Genomic DNA, 20376 nt, shown 5'->3' on the forward strand with positions numbered 1-20376 from the left:
GTGGAAATGTTATATTTACAAGTTAGGCTCTCGTGATGAGTAGAATACGACGCATGTAAAGAGTATTTCACCTTGAAATTCAAGGTTTTAGCAAATTTTAACCGTATGTAGTCGTCTCATAATATCGCATTTTCAATCAAAATAATTTCTACGCGATTTTATCCATTCTTTTCAGTAATTAATTAATTTCATTATTTCAAGTTTATAAAAATCACCGAATCTAAAGTATAAAAATTCCTCGAACAATTCTTTTACAGAAATAATCTAAATGTTTGAAGAAGAAGAAACAAACATTCAGAAATAAACGGTCGACCTAATAGAGAGGACAGGTAAAGTTTCATATTATAAACTTTGAAGGTTTTTTGCGATTATTTTCAAAGTTTTATGTCACCGTACAATAGGATTTGTTTCCATTTACTTACCAACACAAGTGTCTTTTTTTTTTTATTACTTCCACATGAATTTCATTTACCTTTTTGCAATATATTTCTCGCAAATGATCATCAAAGTTTTCACTATCTTCTTCGGTACTTTTTTCATGTGTTTCACATATCTCCTTGTATCATTCTCTTAAATATTTTTAATCTTATAAAATCTACGTATCGTTAAAAATTGCGAGTTATCTGGGAAATAATGAAACAACCATTTAAGCTATCGTATTATACATTCTGCAACTTATGCGAAATCCATTTCTGATTTTCTGGTTTGAATCGAGTGTCGAATAGTGGCTGTAAATTCGACCAATCGCGGGGAGACGTAGTCGCGAGGAGAGACGTCAACGGGAGTCGTAAATTCCCGTTACGATTGTAACAATCGACACCACGAATTGATCGATCCCCTGATTTCCGTTGAGATAATAGGGGTGATTAAGTTTGTATAACACTGTGATTCACAGAATTATAAATTATATATTTCCAACACTTAGATTACACTGTTGAGCACAGATAAATAGATAATCACTTATCGCGCGAAGATAAGATAGATATGTATGTTAGAGCAGGGCTCTTATAATTGGATTTAATGTATTAGTGGACGTAGCACTATAATATATTTAGTAGAGGAGATGTATGCTCGACAATACCGAGAACCGACTCTCGCGTTATGCTTAGACTGCCACGATAGGCGTTAGCTTTAGACTTAGTAGTTGACTTTTCCAACGATGTAGAAGAAGTGAAGTTGAGTGACGATGCTGTGTCGGAGGAAAGCTAGTGATGGGTGTGTCTAGCGCACGGGACCATCGGATTTGTTCATGCCGTTTTAGGTCAGGAAGTGAGGGCAGTATACATTGCTTCGGATTGGATAAACGAATGTTGGTGGACTAGGAAGGGTCTTAACCGCCCTCGATAGAAAGTTGCTAGTGGGAAGCATCGTACGTGAGAAAAACTAACTTTCCCGTGTCAAGCCGTAGTAAACAATAGTCTTTAGAAACTGATTTAGAAAAAGACATTTGTTGGGTTTGAAGGACCTTAGCAGGCAAGTTACTCGGGTTTATGACGGGGGTGCTTAAGGCTATTGAGGGTACGCCGTACGGAAGAGCGGACATCTGCTGTCCGTCTGGACCGCGGTGTGTGACCTGGGCCAGGCAGAGAGTCGCCCGGCGTAACAGTGGCAGAGTGTTCACTAGCGCAAATCGATTAAAAAATTATGGCTCATCCCATTTCCGCTTATTTTTTAATGCGTTTATTTTTTAATAGAAGATTAGTTTCAACAATTGCATAACACAAGCTAAAATGTTTATTAACATCTTTGCAGTACTTTTCTTAGAGTTTATAGACCTTTTCTTTTTTTATACGTGGGGAAATCTTCATGGACACTCCGTCGCTCTTCCGGGAAGCGGCGGGATAGTGTCGGACTTACCGAGTAAAACCCCACAGTGTTCTACCTGACGCTCAACAGGGGTGCCCCGGGGTCTCTTTCGAATTGCTGCCGGAGCACTCCTGCGTCCGCTCCCATTCTGAGGGAGCCATTCCTCGAGTCCAGTTTGGACATTGAGAGGGGCCATCCCTCTCAACGCTATCCCCTGGGCCGCCGTGCAAGTCCGAGGAGATCCTAGAACCTCCTCGGTGTGACGACCCCTATGAGCACCTAGAGCGGCGCAAGGCCGCCCTTCGGCGCGAAACCTTATAAGGGTGAGAAGTTCTCACCCTCTCCCGCTTTGTCCGCTCCTTTGCGAGCATTACTTCTTCGCAGTAGGAGCGGACTGCGAGAAACTCCTGTTGCCCCCTCAGCATCGCTTCCACAACTGACGAGGGGCCCAAACTCTCGTTAATCGCTAGTCGCAGGATACAAAACTCCAGCGTATGCTGAACCGTGTCCTCGCCCTCTCCGCAGTGATGACAGGTGTTTGTTACCTCTCTTCCAATTTTCTGGAGGAATTCTTAGAATACTCCATTCCCGGCAAAAGTTTATTGATCTACACGAATATTAATTGTACAAGGTTGAGCAGGTCATCTGAAGTAAGCCTGAATGATTAAGTTGCTTTTGATGATGGAAATAAACGTGTTTGACCGTTCGCAGGGAGACGCTATCGCGAGGAAGCGTGTCAACGGGAGTCGTAAATTCCCGTTACGATTATACGATAATTGAATGATCGAAAATCGCCACGAAATGATCAATCCCCTATTTCGTTTAGGGTAATAGAGGTAATTGAATGGATTATAACACTGAGTTAACAGGTTACAATTTACACTTTATTCCAAGAACTTGTACACATAGACAGTTACGCTCGGTGCGTATAGATAGAAGTTAAACAAATATAAAGTAGATATAGACAGTGAAGATCGCCATCACATATAATTTGCTTGGTTTCAAGGAAAACAATCAGATATCTTTGCCCTTTTAATGCCTTTTTAATAATTAATAGAAAAGAAAATAGTATGACATACATTTTGTAGGAAAAGTGAATATTTGCCAAAAAATTTAAAGTCGGTTTTTTTAACAGTTCCTACAAAATATCAAATTAATATTTTATATTGTTCCATGAATATAGTCACAATGGTTGCTTCAAAATAAATAATAGATACGATAGTTGTGCTTCTTTTCTAGCTTTTTTTAGAGTTTTGTTAGAGCGTTCATCTTTTTCTTTCCGCGCTTAGAACACGTTACGGTCGTAAAAAAACGAGGGCAATATCCCAATATTTGAATTCTTTTGTTGGCTATTATTTAAAGCTTGAAGGAATGAGATATTTCCGAAACCGACTTGACAAACAGAGAGTTCACTTTTCCAATGACCATCTGGTAAATATTAAATATGAATAAATCTGCAGCTACGTAAAATTTGAAGATTGTACAAAATGGGTTTGTGCTCTTTTTAAATACGTTGGTGCACAACCTGTTCGCTTCCCCAATACCATCCCTTCCTTTCAAAAGCACCTTCTCAAATATTATGATTATGTTCCTGGATAATTTCGAGTTATACAAAGAAGGTGAAGGCATTGGCAGATAAATTAAATAAATTTATCGTAAATTTTTCTTTTGAAATGAACTCTCCATCGCTACATTACCGTGTTTTAGCCATTTCGAAGCAAAAGGCTAGAACAATTTTGGAAGAATGGAATCATTCCGACAGTCGACGAGGAACTTTCAGAGAACTGAAAATATTACGTTAGAGTGTTACTTGGGCGTACTGTGCGTGCAGTGCGCGTAGTGAACGTTGTATATAGCGTAACAGTACTGTACGTCGTTTATTACTTATATCGCCATATTTGTTACAAAATGTCGTATACATTTGGCGAACTTTTGGACATGAACTTTGTTACGGTGCGGCGAGCGACAATAGCGCAAAAGCGCAACGTTTATAGAGCGAAAAATATCCTAATAGGAATGTATCCAGTGCAAAGATATTTTGCAAACTAGACCAACGATCGCGGGATACAGGTACGTTAAAATTTGCGGAATCTAGCGGTCGAATTCAGCACGGCGGTCCGGATCTGGGAGATGGAATACTGCACCGCATTTAAGAAAGTTCTAGAAGAAAGAATGTTTGCCAATGGACGAGTCGGAAATTCCAACGCAATTTCAATTTCCCCGCGAGGATATCATCTAATGACGAGGTGCCATTTAATAAATTTAATGCGGAATAACCTCGTTTTTCCTTTGAGCGCGTTTCGTTTCCTCTGCTTTTCCAAAGAATTATTCACTGTGTAGAATGACCAATCGTAATATTTCGTTTTGCATTAACAATATCTTCTTTAAGCAATTAGGCTCCCGTCGAAGACCCAATATTAGCATTTACATTTTTATTTGTCTTCCAATTTGACTTGCAACCACTTGCAGCCATTTCACGCATCTTCTGTCCGAAATGGTAAAATTAACTCTTTACGATTGAGGCGACAACCCCCGTTTATGCTAGATTACAACATCTGCAATTGATTAGAGCGCGGTATTGCAAGATGAGAATTTTCATTTGGGCCATTTGATAGCTTCATTAATATATTTTCAACAGCAAATAGAGGCTATTATAGAAATATTAATTATACATTTCACCCTAGTCCGGCTTATCATCCATCGAATCTTTCTTCCAAACCTTTCACCTTTCAAAGCCACCGTATTTACGTATCAAACGCTCATTTGACTCGTTCAACAAATACAAACTTCAACAAAGGTAAAATGAACAAATCTTTGAAGATTATAATCAACATTTGCCTTAAATGTTTCTTTCAGAATATATGCATGTATATACAGCCTCTATTTGCTAGAAAGGGGATATAAAGAGATATATTAAAGGTATTATCAGATTATAACGCGAAAGATTTCATTTTGCAATTTTTCGTATAATAAAATATACTTACCTGAATATGGTCTTTCAATACTTTCACAATGGCATCACAAACTTCTGGCACAATTTTGCATATTAATCGTTTAGAAGTTTTAGAAAGATACTGAATGTATGAGCTGCCGGTAGCAAAAAAGGTAACGTTATCGCCGATCTAACTTTTTTGCTACCAAATTAACTGTAATAAAAATTCGAAATCACTAGAATGCATTCTTGTAAAGTGTTTGTATAACCTATACATATGTTGAAGCGACGAATCAGCGTCTAAGCTAAATCCATTGTATAGTTCTCTATTTCTATATGTTTGTGACATCCACCAAAGAGATGATTTCCTTTTTTTGGTCTTTGGAATATGATGCATCAAAATACAGGAGGCCGCTACCAACGCAAGAGGTGAACTCATCGTAGTCGCGGGATGAATTGAGACCCTGTTCTTCGCGACTGGTCGTATCCTCAGTTTCTATATGGAACGTAGATACGCATGCAAATGGCGTTGCAGTACGAGAGATCACACGAACTTTTACCCTACCGCCTCAAAGTGTAACTTGCTGCAATCGAGTCTTCTTAATCGTTTGAGTCCCAGAAGTCATTGAAGAAACAGGATCGAAAAATCCCGTACAGCATGGTGGCGCTTCTCTTAGCGATTGTGAAGAGAACCAAGTGACGCAATAGCGCTCGTCGTATTTGTTACTTTATGAAATACATCTATATTATTATACGTTGGAGATGTAGGGATGTTACGCCACGAGGCTTACTACAGGCTGTATTTTCTAACCGTCGCTTGCGGTCCTACAGTGTCGCAGGCAGACCGTCTTATCTGCCCGCCGGATCATATACAATGTATCGACGAGAGCATAGTTGTCGCCAAGCAGCGAGCTCTAGAAACGTCGATTTTTGACCGTTACGCTTTTCACACAAGAAGAGGCATACGTGATCATAGGCGCGAGCGGTGGCGTGACCCGAGCATAGTGGGGGTCATCTTCCAAATGAGACAAAGGAATAATCGAAGGGCGATCAGTTTCTTCTGACGAGTCAAACGTGACACTTCGACAAATCTGACGAGCAAACGAATTTATCTAGAGATATCGTAAAGTTGAGTCAAATTTCTGTAACATATTCATCATATTATTGTCAAATATATCATTCTATGTTAACCTGTTAATACAGTGTTACATTCATTAAACCACCTCTGCTATCTTAACCGAAACAGGGGAACGACTATTTCGCGGCGTCGATTAACATAATCGTAGCGAGAATTTACGCCTCTCGCTGACGCGTTTTCCTAGCGACCGCGTCTCTCCGCGAACGGTCGTAACAAAGGACATCGGGCCATTCTTTTGGAATTTTGGGAAGATCCCCAATACTTTGGTCTAAACTATTTATTATAGCTGTACTTAAATAATAGAACTTAGAAGTAGTAGTTGTGATACTATCTGATTATGTTTGCCCGAGATTTGTGACAGTGGGCTTGGGTTCGAGATGACACAACTGGTCGCCGAACGTAGCCACGGTCACGGGATGAACGCTTTTACTTAACAGAAGAAGTACCAATATTGAGAGGTACACGCTGTATTAACAAACAAGCCCTGAGCAGGAGCAATGACGGCTCTACGCGGGTCTGCCTAGTAACGACGCCTGGAATATTGTTGATACCTCGGTCAATATGTAATTGACAAATGTTATCGTATCAGTCTTTTATTCTTGTGATCACCTTACAGAGTTTACACACATCGTCTTGTCAATCAGTCAGAAAGATACCGTGCGTCACAGCTAACGTCACTTTGTGTTTCAAAACATATTCAATTGTACAAAGAGTTATTCCGTTGACCGCGGATTCATTTGAACCTAACAACATTGTCTTTACTTTAAGAGTGTCTAATAAACACGTTAAATTGTTAAACCCTGTTAAATCAACACTTGTACACATAATTGTAAATATAATCTGCATCGCACAACAACGATGGCTTGTCCTAACGAAGATACGCAACGCGCCCCCAAAACTAGCGACATATATATGCGTAGTATTAGTTTATAAATATTTCAAGTTTCGTTCAATAAAAATTATCGAGAAGATAACACTGAAATACAAAATACCGTCAGTCATCTGTAGCGTTCAAATGTACTGGGACCTTTCGACACAAAATCTAAACAGCATGATCGCGCTGCTTGGGATTCAAACGGTTGAAGCGTAAGGACAGTTCGAGAAAGCCAGGATAGGCGTATAGATTTGTAGAAGAAATGCGTGTATACTCGTTCAAGATTTATTACAGACTAATGGTAGAAAAAATAATTAAAGTTAGGATAAGCAATATTTCGAAGAAGGAGAAAATTAAACATCTACAAGATAGTGTCCGATTAACGGTTCGCCGGAAATAACATAATACAGCGGACTGAATTTAAGGAAAGGAAGAAAGTATGTTAATATAAAGTATCCAAAAGATTCTGCGTCGTTGGATTTATCATGGTTATAAATGATCGTTGTTCCTTAACCTTTTTCTAAAAACCCGACGACTTTATAATCGTATTGCTGCGTTGCGACAGGCGGATACACATCTAAAGGGCGTGCCATCAGAGCCGTTTAAATCGATCGATAATGAGAATCGTTTGTCTTCGAGCGAAGAAGGCCAAGGATCGATCGTTCCGTGCCGAAAAGATCAGAGTCAAATTTGAATCATTAGAGCACTTGTACAATTGAAAATTGCCTCACAATCTGCTAGAAGCAATCGTTTCCTGCTTCTACGGTTTGCTTCATCGGTTGAACCACGAGTTTCGAATTGCATCAACGTTTCATCTCACGATCCGAAGGCGAAATGTGAAATCAGGTCACGGAAATAGGGATGATATAATGACAGTGAAGACTGATGACACAAACGAAACAAACTCACAGTATTCCTTGGAGACGGATGACATATGAACAAAAGGCACTGTTATGGTTTAAATACAGCAACCTTCGACTAGTTTTTCTGGCTTTAATCTTATGCAGCGGAAGAAATTTAATCATATCCTATTCTTGAGTTCAATTGGTAGTAACAAAATACCTTGATAGTTTATAAGCCCCACTTTACGAATGAAAACATCTTGTCTGACTTTTACCTGCCACAAACACTCGGAAAACTAGTTCTTCAATACGTACGAAACTATATATTTTTTTATTAATGTTATGTACAAGTACCTCTTTTAAATAAATAATAGAATTTATATACAAGATATCTGTACATTTTCTAAAGTATGCCATGACTAAAAAAAGTTTGGACACTACTGCTAGAAATTAAGTCTTCTTAGTTTGTCGGAAAACCCCAGAATACATGTATAAAAACTGTTCTTGTCTCGATAATTCAAAGACGTTCGAATGGCATTGAGAACGGGGTATGAAAATTAAAAAATTTTAGTTGACTAAACTGATCGCTGCCGACAATACGAAATCAAGAAACAAGACGTTATGCTGAAAAATTATTTGTCGCAATAGCTATGCCAATATGGCATAAGAAAATTTCAAGTTTTCATAACTTTGTCCGATAGCCAAATAGCTGAGTGCAGTTATCAAGCGTTCTTCGGCAAATATATCTTCTCGCATTACAGTGCCTTTTTTCTGAACGTACGGTTGAATTAAAATGAAAGTAATATTAAATTTTTCTTCATCCATCCGTACATAATTTAAAAATTCTTTTGGTTCGTTTTGCTACAATTCCTTTAATAATGCTACGTGTGAAAATATATCTTCTGCGATCAGCCAATTCCTGACCATTTTTTCTATTTACACGGAATCTCTTCCTCTGCAATGCACATAGCTACCGCAACAGCAATTTTCCTTTCGAAGACAAATTTTTGTAAGGCCATTTCATTTCGATGTCAGAACGGATACCGAATATGAGTAGCAATCACGAGGCTCATAGTCGGTCTCGTGAGATCTAACTTGCATTGTATTAGGCCTCGTCTCGAGATATATTTGCAGGAAAATCTCACCGTAGAAGGCTCGCTGCGAAATCATCCTATCGACGAGACCACTTGACACGAACAACGCAATTGGTTTTCATTACCACTTGAATTTGCGCAGTGTGCATTTCAGGTGAGTGTTTTGCGCCGTAAACATGATCTGCTGTTTAATTACCACTTTAGTGTGATGCACATACTTCACATTTTGTGTGACGTAGTACATTTCTGATTTTTTACGCTGTCTTTGCGTCGTGTATTTATACCGAACATAATTTCAATTAATAAAAAAAGTTACATGCTGTATTAGGTTTTTTTATATACATACGTATATAAATTTCCGCTTTGTAAAGTTAAATTGACATAGGGGACTTGCCTGCTATTTCTCTAACTAGCTAGCTCCTTTGTTAATCTAAGATAGCGGTTGGAAAAATTGTAACAATCTGGAATCATTATTATTTCACGTGAACACTCGACAGTCGACGCAAAGACAACACATGGTGAGTTTCCATTTTATCTAACAAAGGACTTTTTCGTAATAGAAAAAGAAATACAGGATTACTAAAATCAACTGGATTGAAATGAATCCAAGTACAGGCATAAAACTGAGGTGGTAAGGACGTGTTGGGTGATATCAAATTACTCCGGTGTGGAACTTTAACAATGTTTATTTTGATGTCGAGTGTGTGTCGTTTTAGATCGTAACGAACGCACGTCGAGCTCGAACGATGATGATACAGAAGTAATACGAATTTACTATGACTATCTGTCTGATGGATTAATGGTGCAACTACCAGCGACTACCGTGAACTGCTATCGCCTATTGACTATGACGAACCAAGATCAACTATCGACTCACTCCAGCTGTTTCTCGTTTCCCTTTTTATAGGGTCCTCGGAAGAGAGAGTTTCCTTCCGAGGCGGGGATGGAAAAACCCGTAGGCGATAAAAGAATAAATTTTCCTTTCGAAGGCCCATGAGTTTTTTAGCAAGTCCTAAGATTTATTCTCTTACGACGTTCTGTCCTCGGATCATGGCTATGCGGCCAATACATGTGCTTCAACCCTGGAACTTTCTCTACGGCCATGGGTCACTACAAAACATTTATGCTTATTAGACATTTTTCATCCGGAACGACATCCAAATTAACAGGTAAAATTTTGTCTGTTCGCAGAAAAACGCTTTGTCCGAGCAAATTTTACAATGATTACTTCCCTTAACCCTTTCGCTTCGGCAGTCCAGTCCGCCAAAGTACTGTCACTGAACGGAAACGCGCACCAGAAATACGCACAGTGTGCGTGGTTGCTGTATATACGTTTTCCTAAGTCTTAAATAACAACTGTTCTGAATAAAACAATCTTTGCTCCAATATGATAAGTATAATTTACATCTTTAATGAGAAAAGGTTTAAAAAATTACAGGTAATATAGGCATTTATATATTTACAAGACTTTACGATAAAATGTTTAATATAATTAATTATGAAACGCAAATTAGTTAATATATTAATATGTAAAGATTAGTAAGTATATTATATTTTGAAACAAGGATCTAAACATAAGCCAACATTGCAATCTTTACACTTATATCGTGATTCGGATCTTTTATCATGCTTACTACAAACGACACATCTTCATTTTCGGTGTTTACTTTTCGGCTTATAGAATGAGGGAAAATGCTCTCTGTTAACCTCATTGGATTGTCAGCGGGTCTGCTTTGACGCCGAACTACATTGTGCAGGTACTTTGCGGTTATTTGTTTTATTAGTCCTAACTGAAATTTTGTCATGGAAATGGTTTCTTTTCGATTGTACTTATAAACACAATATGCACACACAAATGTCTATGAGGTGGAAGAAAAATTTGCGGTATCATTTCAACGATTTACGCGTTGAATTAACAGTACTTAGAACCATATCAACCTTGTCTATTATGCTCATTGATTTATTATAATCTATAACATACACAGGCTTCTGCACACTCTGTTGTCCTCTATAAACTTCTTTTTTTGTCTATCCGCTTCATCACTAACGAATTATTTCATGTACAAAAATATGCCTCTCCTTTTTTCAAACGCTCTTCAAACTTGTCTAGATAAACCGTGTTACCTTTTCCTAAGTATGGTTTCAAAAGTGACAAGACTATTATTCCCGATTTTCTAATCCCCGTGATTGCACTTTCTTATTGTTGAGCTTCCGCCATAGACTATAAGGTCTTGCACGTAACCTGTTTTACAATGACAGATCATATACGATTTTATGCTAAACCGATTCCTCTTCGACGGAATGTACTGCTTGAAAGACAAGCGGCCTGTGTACAACATCAAGCTTTCGTCAGTACAAAATCCTTGATACGGATGAAATGCGTCACTGAATGATTTTCGTAGCATATTGATTACATCTCTTATTTTACCTAGACGATCATCAGTACGCACAAGTTCGCGTGTAAAGTGTATCATCCTTAGTAATAAAATAGTAGTAAAAATAGTAGTAAAAAAAATCTCTGGTCATTATTTCGCCAAAAATACTGCTTCGTAATTATTTATCTTTAGTTCAATACTCTTGTATTGTTGGTTTCTTGTTATGTGTCATCAATAAGGACAACGCGAAAAAACAGTATAGTTCGTCTACTGTCGTATTTTCCTGGGTATCCAAGTTGTTATTATTCTTCTGAGCCCGATAGTAATTTCTCTCGTCTACAATGTACTGTACGAGCTCTTCAGAAATGAATAACTCAAAGTAATCTATAATTGGTGAGGACCTGCGTATTTTCTTTCCTATTCCCGAATTTCTTGAGGAAAATGAATGGATTTTTGGCTTGAAATTTTTAGATGTCCATGTTATATTGCAATCGGTGTCCTTGGCATCATCTTCGATTGACTCCGATTCCGATTCTCATGTGCTGCATATATTTCTTCGTCGTATTTTAGTCGGGTTGAAATTATTTTCATTTTCTTCGGAATCGGTTAGTTCATTTTCAAACGTAATACTTTTTTTGTTTCTTGCATACATTTTGAAAGGGTCTAAACTATTCCTGAAAGTACATTTTCAAACAAAATCTTAATCTACAATTTTGTTACGACCGTTCGCGGAGAGACGCGGTCGCGAGGAAAACGCGTCAGCGAGAGGCGCAAATTCTCGCTACGATTCGGTGAATCGACGCCGCGAAGTAGTCGTTCCCCTGTTTCGGTTAGGATAACAGAGGTGGTTGATTGAATATGACACAGTAGTAAGTTATATTTCACCGTTTATTCCACAACTTATAACGAGGATAGTTACACTGGTGCGTATGTACGAGATGAATGAGTGACTGATCTGCGGGTGTGTATACCCGCTCGAAGGATGTTGACCGTTCGAAGGATGTGAAATCAGTACCTTACTGGGAGACGATGATGTGTCGGAGGAAAGCTAAGGATGGGTGTGTCTAGCGCACGGGACCATCGGATTTGTTGGTGCCGAGGTTATTTAGGAGAGTGAGGGAATAGGCTTCGTTTTTAATTGGTTAAACGAAGGGTCTTAACCGCCCTCGAGAGAAAGTGGTTAGTGGGAGGAAAGTTGCAGCGTGCGTGAGAAAAACCAGCTTTCCCTTGTCCAGCCGTGGTAGACAATAGTGTTTAGAAATTCTTCGGAACCAGATGTTTGTTTTGTTCGAAGGACCTTCTCTAGGAAATCTATGAGATTTATGGAAGGTCCTTGAAACTATGGAGGATACGCTGCGAGTATCCGAAGACATCTGGTTGCCATATTGCCCGCGGTGTGTGGCCTGGGCTAGGTAGAGTGTTACGCGACGTAACAAATTTATTAATTTTTAACAGACTGACAATTATAGCTTAGGCCGATATATTCTTAATTCGTGTAAGAACCGTATATGAAATATCGTTTCACTGTCAATGGATTTAATAGACTGTTTAGCATGAAACAGAATACGACCGTTTGGATGTTTGAAATATATTGCGTAAAACGTTTTGATGTTGTTTCAACAATGAGTAACTTTAAGAAGTGATTAATCCAATATGTCAATAAAATCAACAGAAAATGTTCTGCCGATAACGAAAAAATATATTATTGACTACAGATAGCAAATATATTATTGACTACTATAGCATAGTATATGCATCATTTGGATGCCGGATGTATGGGGTGCCGGACCCAGGAGTCGTTGCATGGTCGCCGCCTATAAGCGGTGCTCGAAACGAAAGGGTTAATCTGCAAAAGATCAAAGTTCCGATTTATCTGTATTTTGAGTTTCGGTGTGTGTGTGATTTAGACGAACAAATTTTTAGGGTTACAAAGGGCTTCCGCTTTGTACAACTTAAGCATTGCTCTCAATTACATCTTTTATATGTTATACTATTTATGCTATTTATACATTATCTGTATTTACGCATTGCCCGTGTCACGGGACGGGCACGTGAACCGTCGATCAGCCGACACATGGTCAGCCGTAAGCCAACTAACCACACTTGTGCGAATGAATCCAACTTCAACATGACTTGAACTTTCACCATTAGCTTTGCACAAAGTTGCGTGGTGCAAGGTCTGTCGATGATTTATCGCAAAATTATTGATTTAAATTGAATTTCATAATTTCGAAGACGGGAAGACGATCGGACAGAGTAACGCGCAAGCAGATTTTTTATAATGGATTGACTGATGCTGCATTGCATTTCACAGCTTTCTTTTATACGATGATAATTGTATGGATGATCCAGTAGCGAGGTCGTTGTCAGAATGAAAGCAGTCGGTGTTGTGTCTTTATACCCGCGCACATACATTGGTCGCGTTCGCTCCTTATGCACATTTATAGTGTTTGCACGAATTACAATATTTACAACGAATACACTGCCGCTTCTCGCCTTGTCATGCCCTCTCTCCTCTCCTACTCTATCTGACTCGGATTTAGCGTATCTGTCACTGTCTGTTCTACCTGTTCCTACACTTTTCTGTGGCCTGTTTGTTTTAAACTTCCGTTCCGATATTTTTTCCTCTCGGTTTCTATTTATTCCCATATCATTTTCGATTTTTCCCGCTATCGTCATCCCACCCCTTACATTCTCCGCCTCTCTTGTTCACCATTTCTAACCTCCCTCCATGTCCAGCATCTCATCACCTACCTTTCGCTAGTCTCTCTTCTCTTCACCCCATCTTTCCCACATCTACTCCCATGTTTCTTTTTCTCCTCCATACACTCTATTTCCTTTCCTCTTTATCCCCCAGTACTTTCTTGCTTTCACCTCGTTCCTTAACTTGAGGCTTGACACTCTCTTTCAGCTGCTTTCATCCATCACTTTCCCAAGTATTCCGAAATTCCTTCGCCTTTTACCTGTTTATAATATAAACTTGTGCAAAAATCGATTAGTATTTATAACAAAAATTAAGAACGATTTATAATTTTCAATATGGAATTTTTCAAGATATGTTTACACAGTCATGTTCGCTGTTTAAGAACAGAAAACTTGCCCATTGACGCAATTCCATTATCTTTAACGGTAAGGACTGTTTTCATCCTATAAATGTGGACCAATGCCCGGTAAATATAACAAGGATCGGATATTTTTGGCTGCTACATGAACCCGTGAAGATTCATTAAAGTCACAATGCCACGGTCACGCAATTCAATTCAACAGCAACTCAGTCAGCTCAACTCAGCTGCTTGGATTTATCAACGGATGTATGGCATTATGTTTGCGAATTTCTAAATCTTACTGTTTAATCTCTTCTCTCGTCGAAGTAAGAAAGAAGCTGAGAATCATGTTTTAATCGCTGAATCTTGCCTGTATACATATACATACGTTATACGTTAACATATTAAGGATTAATAAGCACCAAATCCCCACTTCAGCCTGATCCGCAACTTCGTTTTGTTGACATGCGAGCCATATTGTTGATAGCAGTATGTTTGTGGGCTGTGTAAAATGTTTCAGGGAGTAAACTGCCCAACGTCCGCAGTAAACTCTTTTAATAAAAACGTAAACACTTATACAGATTGGGGATTTCTAAATAGAAGTTCTTTGTATCGCTCGTTATGGTGCAGATCTTTAAAATAAGATATTTCTTGCATTTCCTTTCAACGTGGTTGTTGCGTGGTTGGTTCCTGTTTTTCTGTTATCCTCGAGTCGTCGACCGTAGCTGGAGCAATTTTAATACTCTCGTCGATGGTACTCCGCGTACTTCTACAACGGCAGACAGCAATTGTTGTCTATTGCGTGATCGCCTTTGGACTTCAAGATCAAGTTTCGTCGCCGAGACAATGGGTATATGCGCTTCGCACCGTTTCAAGTAAAATAGTTTCAAACCTTCATCTTTTGAATCCTAAATTTTGTATGCGCTCGTAAAGATTTTACTTGGCGCCCAAAGGCGTTTAGTAAATTTGCACTTGTGATACTGTGGGCGCCTTTGTCATTTTTGCGTATCATTAAAAATAACGGTGATATCTTTTTGTAACAGAGTTAGTGAGACACCCTGTATATTTCATTAAGAGTGCTGTCTTAAAGTTTAATATCATATATACACATATATCACACATATACATATATGCCTCTTTTAATATAGCATCTTGGCAGTAATAGCATCTATTAGGTGAAGTAAAAAGTTCTGAGCGCTTTTTCGCTTTATTTCGACGATGAAATTAACATAGTCAAGATTATTCGATTTAGATTAAATATGCGCCGTTTTGTTCGATTACTTTTGTCCATTTTGAAGGCAATTTCATAATTCCGCGGTTGAAGAAGTCCTCGTCCCTATTGGTAAAAAACTTGACCAGCTCATTTTCACAAGCCTCTCTTGAGGCCAGTTTTGTACCATCAAGAAAATTTTGCAAAAACTTAAAAAGGTGATAATCGCTTGGTGCCAGGTCTGGACTGTACGGCGGATGCGATAGAACCTCCCAGCCAAGCTCTCGGAGCTTCTGACGCGTCGTTAAAGATGTGTGCGGCCTGGCGTTGTCTTGATGGAACACAACACCTTTCCTATTGGCCAATTCTGGCCGCTTCTGGTCGATCGCCTGCTTCAGTCTGGTCAGTTGTTGACAATAGAGGTCCGAATTAAGTGTTTGCCCCGATGGGAGCAGCTCATAATGGATGATTCCCTTCCAATCCCACCAAACACACAATAAAACCTTCTTGGCCGTTAATCCACGCTTGGCGATCGTTTGGGCCGGCCCACCGCGATTGGACCACGATCTTTTTCGGCTGTTGTTCTCGTATGTGACCCATTTTACATCGCCAGTCACCATCCGCTTCAAAAATGGGTCGATTTCGTTACGTCTCAACAAAGAATCGCAGGCATCAATTCGGTCCAAAAGGTTCTTTTGCGTCAATTCATGTGGCACCCATACGTCGAGCTTCTTCTTGAGACCAGCCTTATGCAAATGGTTCCAAACGGTTTTCTGGCTAATCTTCAGTTCCTGGGCAATGGAATAAGTGCTCACATGCCGGTCCGACTCGACGATTTCCATGATTTTATCCACATTTTCGACGATTGGCCTACCAGAGCGTGCCTCATCTTCGACGTCCATATTACCAGAACGGAATCGTTGGAACCACCGCTTTGCTGTTGCATTCGATACTGTACTGGGTCCATAAACAGCACAAATTTTTTTGGCCGCCTGCTCCGCCTTTTCACCTTGGTCGTAGTGGTACTGAAGAATGTATCGAATTTTCTCTTTTTTTATCTCCATTTTCGAACGCTGTAACACACAACTGGCTTCACCGAACACAAAACTGACAAAGAACCTTTTTGATGCGTAATATCACCTTGAAATCGGTGTATACTATGACTCGATGCGATGTGCACATCGTGAGATATGGCTCACTAAAGACATCTAGCGAAAAACGCTCAGAACTTTTTACTTAACCTAATATCTCTATATGTTGTTGTTGCAAAGATTAAGAACGGTTTTCCAGTTACGCATAGTATTTTCTAAAAGATTGTAAGGTGTATTTTACAGTGTTAAAATATAAAATGTGGTATCGAATCGTATGCTTTCTTGCAATCGATATACAAGACATTTCTTTTTCTTTGTTTTTGATAATTGCTCGGTTGAGGCTACCGCAGCGGTAGCTTTTGGTTGTGTGTGTGTCCGCAGATGAGTTTGCTGATACACAAAATTATGTTTTTACAAATCATATTTTGGCTGCATTCTGTACATCTGCTTGGTCACTGGATGACATGTATGTGATTTCTTCTATAATGTAGTATGATAGTATATCTGGTGCATGTATGAACCTGTTAACGTAGGCTAGTAAAAGTGCATAAGTGCTGATTAACATATTATAACAGTAGTCGTGCATATTATCAGTTGCATGATTTTGCAGTTGCCATATTCGTATAGCATAATCTCTGTTGATGGCTTCAAGCTCTTGATTTTGCTGTCACTGTGTTCTATCAGATTAGACCATATATTAAGCCAATGCATGTAAGCTTTCTGGTGTTAGTGTCGTAGAATAACTTTCCATTGTTGTTAAATTGCTTGTTTTGAGTCGTTCCAAGGATCGTTTTTACCTGATCACGAGTGTGTTAAGCTTTTGCCTCAATGTACCCAAAACGTGGCAATGATTTTTTCTCTAAAGCTGATGTTGCGAGTGTATTTTGTATTGCTGTTTTATTAAATCTACAAGTTTCTACAGAACCAAACTGCGATTACCATTTATGTATTCTGTTGTTCCATCTATTTCCACTCTAAAGTCTTCTATTCTGTTTCATAACCGTTTTTGTCACACGGGTATATTCAGTCTGTGATTCGTCGTTTGATTTATGTGTGATTTACGCTCCGACCTGCATGACTGCTGTGTACGCAGAGCAGCAAATTATTGTTTGGATATAGCGATAGTATGTAGCTATGGATTATTTTTGTTTGGCTATAAATAATTTAATTGTGTGAAAAAATACCTCTTCTTTGGTTAATATCTGGCTAATAATCTATTCAATTATCGTTAATAATCGTATCTGCTACAATTAGCTCTTGATTACCTAACTGCGTTATCGTGTCTGTATTACTTGTTTGTGTAAACTGTTCGCATGATGTTCGTGATCGTTTGGTGTGTGAGTCTAAGGGGTCAGACACACGTAGTAGCGAACGTATATTAGTGTGTAGTGCACGAATATGTTTGTTGCTGGCTGTGTTAGCTCGTGATATTATTAATTTATATCTCATCCCTATCTTCAATGTTTGTTGTTATCCTAAGTTCATTAATTACTTCATGTTTGACTTTTCCCTATTTCATCTTTGCTAATGAATTTTCTCGTTATGATTGTTCGTCTTTGATTTGTTATTCTCTGCTCATTAATATGAGAAAGGCGTGGAGATGTGCTATTATGTAATATGATCAAATTATTGTTTCGTCGTTCTCGTTTGTCCATTTCATTCTTTGATTAATTTGGAGTTGAGAGGTAAAAGCATTGCCAGGATGTGTTTGGTTTGGGTTGTTGTGTGTTGATTGATTTGATAAATGTGGGTTGTAGTTCGTGATGTATTCCTTTGTATATCCTGTCTATTGATCCTCGTGATAAAAGATGGTCTTTTCGTATGACTCTCCGCTGATCTCTTAAACGTTGTCCGATGGTTGTCTAAACTTCAGATGCTTTCATATGTCGCACATAGCGTAGGTACAAGATTTACAGTGCTCACATCCAGTGCAACGTTTACGAAACTATCGATCACCGACGATGACGACGATGACATCGGTGACGGTCGGTAAGGTGAACTCATCTAACGCTCTTTTCACTGGCAGCTGCCAGCTCAAATATATATATACGTATACATAATACATAAATACAATGTATTGTTCGACGGTATCTCGCCTACTGAACTCTACGTCGCCGATGAAGCGCATGCTGGAAGCCTAGCACCGGCTCCAGATGTGTCCCGGCTATCGTCGTACAACGACCGAATATCATACACTTTTATTATCATTGCTTTGTCATAAACTGCTATAAACTTTAATCGATGCGGATAACTATACTCTATTCAACGAGAAAGGTCAGTAGAGGTAAACAGGACGATCACGTGTTAGACGTCTAACAGATGCAAGGAACATGAGTTATTGACTGGCGGATGTTGAGTCGAGGGGCTGATTTACCTGACTCATTGCTAAAGCTTCTTTAGATCTCTCGGGCTTATGACACGGACCATAACACTGTCAAATGTATCACGAAACACGGAAATAAATCTGCGTTGTTTCCATCATCTGAAAAAGGACTGACTTTAAACAAGGTATATTCGCTCATTTATGAAATACAATATCAAACACAATATCATTTATTGTATTACTTGTTTTACGTACGTATATAACTAGTTAACGCAACAATTTTATTCAATCCTATTCATTTCAGAGAATCAAGAATTTCAAGAATTCTATTCGGAAAATAGTAAAATATTTAAAAGTCTGCGGACTCTTCTCGTTGAACAGAGTTGCATAGCATTGACCTTTGAGCGAAGCTCTATTAATGAATAACATTTTACTTACAGTAGCGCAATCCATAACCCGAGCTATCGATCAAGGTATACACGCGTATTCGATTGATTTTCAAATGCATTTTTCTTGTAAACGAAGCTTTTAACGTAATTCTGCTATTGATTTTCATCTCATTTTCAGCTATAATATATCTTTCATCTTGCTACTACCACGGATTACAATCCACCCTATATATATACAGGATTAAGTTCCCAAATGGTGCCACCTTTATTTTGATCAGTAATACGACCTTTTTATTTCAACACTCCGAGGACATTTGCGCAGGCGCGTACGCGTTTTGCCAACTTTCAAGACGAGAAGAAAACTCCCCACTCATTATGCTCCTGTCTTCTTCTTCTTCTTTCCGGCACGCAATGTGAGGGTGGCGTTAGTCACACACAGGCTGAGATACGTGAAGCAGGCCACTTGAATATCTCGATCGTTATTGGTGACAGAAAAAAATGTGTCACGATAAATTTGCATGGTGTCGGGTAGCACGTAATTTCATGTAAACATTTTTTTAGGTAAACATGTATAGGTCATGTGAAAATCCACTTAATGATATGATAATGATACGAAATGATATGTACCATTTTATGTACCATTTAGTGGAGAATAATTTACTTTACGTGAGCGATCGAATACTTTATTTTATGCAATGGCGATTTGTTAATGTACCAGTACACTGCTGCTTTAAATATCCGAAATGGTAAGCTTGAGCGTCGATGCATGATCTAAAGCGTTATGAGAGGAATATCACGGCATGTCGAATTCGGTTCGGATTAATAGGGGGTTTTTATTTATGGAGAAAATTAAAGCAGCAAGTGTACGATGAGATACCGATAACCAGAGAAGAGATGAAAGAGCGTATAACGAGAGCTTGCCTCGCCCTTAATCGGAACAAAATTCGATATGCCGTGATATCACTCTCGCAACGCTTTAGATTCTTTCTCTTTTTTATCATCAATGACATTCGAGATATTCAGGTGTCCTGTTTTGGGTGTCTCACCCTGTATATAAGGAGTCGGACGAAACAGAGACAACGTGTAGCTCTGAGGTAGGAGAGGATAAAAAAAGTTTCAATGAACGAAATTAAATCGTTCAGAATGATAAATAAGCTAATGTATGTTTTAAGTGTAATTACAAATTTTTTTATGTATATCAGCCTTTTTTTTACGAAAAAGTATTACGGCACTTGGGTTGAAAATTAATTAATCTAGA

The 20376-nt window shown here is 38.7% G+C and overlaps 1 protein-coding gene across 3 annotated transcripts in view; it reads right to left on the reverse strand.

Moving 5' to 3' along the window:
• Positions 1 to 20376, reverse strand: part of LOC117207541 (lachesin-like) — a 548209-nt gene that overhangs the window by 68554 nt on the left and 459279 nt on the right. Inside the window, exon 1 of one of the 3 annotated variants that reach the window (XM_033447851.1) lies at positions 9462 to 9542. The exons of the other annotated variants lie outside the window; for them this stretch is intronic. The gene's annotated coding sequence lies outside the window, so the exon portion shown is untranslated. Of the gene's footprint in view, positions 1 to 9461; positions 9543 to 20376 lie in introns of those variants that run through there. 3 annotated transcript variants of the gene reach the window in all.

This window comes from Bombus bifarius, unplaced genomic scaffold (genome assembly GCF_011952205.1).
Source record: "Bombus bifarius isolate JDL3187 unplaced genomic scaffold, Bbif_JDL3187 scf7180000008037, whole genome shotgun sequence".
NCBI lineage: Eukaryota > Metazoa > Arthropoda > Insecta > Hymenoptera > Apidae > Bombus > Bombus bifarius.